This window comes from Gossypium arboreum, chromosome 2 (assembly GCF_025698485.1).
Source record: "Gossypium arboreum isolate Shixiya-1 chromosome 2, ASM2569848v2, whole genome shotgun sequence".
Taxonomy (NCBI): domain Eukaryota; kingdom Viridiplantae; phylum Streptophyta; class Magnoliopsida; order Malvales; family Malvaceae; genus Gossypium; species Gossypium arboreum.
The window spans coordinates 10,008,877-10,009,836 of record NC_069071.1 but is presented as its reverse complement, the minus strand read 5'-3'; the positions used below and the strand labels follow the sequence as shown (position 1 = coordinate 10,009,836).

General features: G+C 39.1%; 1 non-coding gene across 1 annotated transcript; it reads left to right on the top strand.

The window, feature by feature from the left end:
* The first annotated feature begins 611 nt into the window (after positions 1 to 611).
* On the top strand, positions 612 to 718 carry LOC128289921 (small nucleolar RNA R71). The gene has a single exon (XR_008279562.1). It is a non-coding gene; the product is annotated as a small nucleolar RNA R71 (small nucleolar RNA).
* The last annotated feature ends 242 nt before the right edge of the window (positions 719 to 960 follow it).

Genomic DNA, 960 nt, shown 5'->3' with positions numbered 1-960 from the left:
TTCTTAAATGCTATCTCGGTGTTCTGGAAACGAGTTTCTGACACCGATATAAACTTTGAGAGCATCTCTTCAAGGTTCAGCTACTTTTCTTGTTGGTAGTATGGTTGCTGAAAACCCGGAGGATGTTGTGGTCTTTGATTTCCTTGGCCTCCCCATGAAAAATTGGGATGGTTCCTCCAACCTGCATTGTAAGTGTTACTAAATGGATTGTTTTGAGGTCGAGGATTATTTCCCATGTAGTTTAGTTGCTCTTTATCCATGTTATGGCCATAAAGTTGGTATTCCGAATGGCTTGTTCCACCGCTACTTGCTTCGCACTGCATTACTGGGTGAACCTGTAAAGAACTAAGAAAACCATCAATCTTTTTATTCAAGAGTTCTACCTGATTTGACAACATGGTGACTGAATCGACATTATAAACACCAACTGCTTTCGTTGGCTTTGTCCTTATGACTTGCCACTAATACTTATTCAGTGACATCTCCTCAATAAACTCATAGGCATCTTTAGGTGTTTTATTATTGATGGTTCTGCCAGCAGCTACATCAACCATTTGCTGAGTCGAGGATTTAGACCATTGTGGAATGTTTGAACTTGGAGCCAAAACGGTAACCCATGGTGATGGCACCTTCTTAGTAAGTCCTTGTATCTATCTCATGCATCGTAGAGGGTTTCTAAATCCATCTGCACAAAAGAAGAGATATCATTACGTAATTTAGCCAATTTAGCCTGCGGAAAATATTTTAGTAAGAATTTTTCGGTCATTTGTTCCCAAGTAGTAATTGACCCTCGTGGTAATGAGTTCAACCACTATTTAGCTTTGTTCCTTAATAAAAAAGGGAATAACCGAAGATGAATAGCATCATCAGAAATGCCATTGAGTTTAAATGTATCGCAAAATTCTAGAAAGTTTGCTAAGTGAGCGTTGGGATCTTCATCCTGCAAACCATCAAACTGAA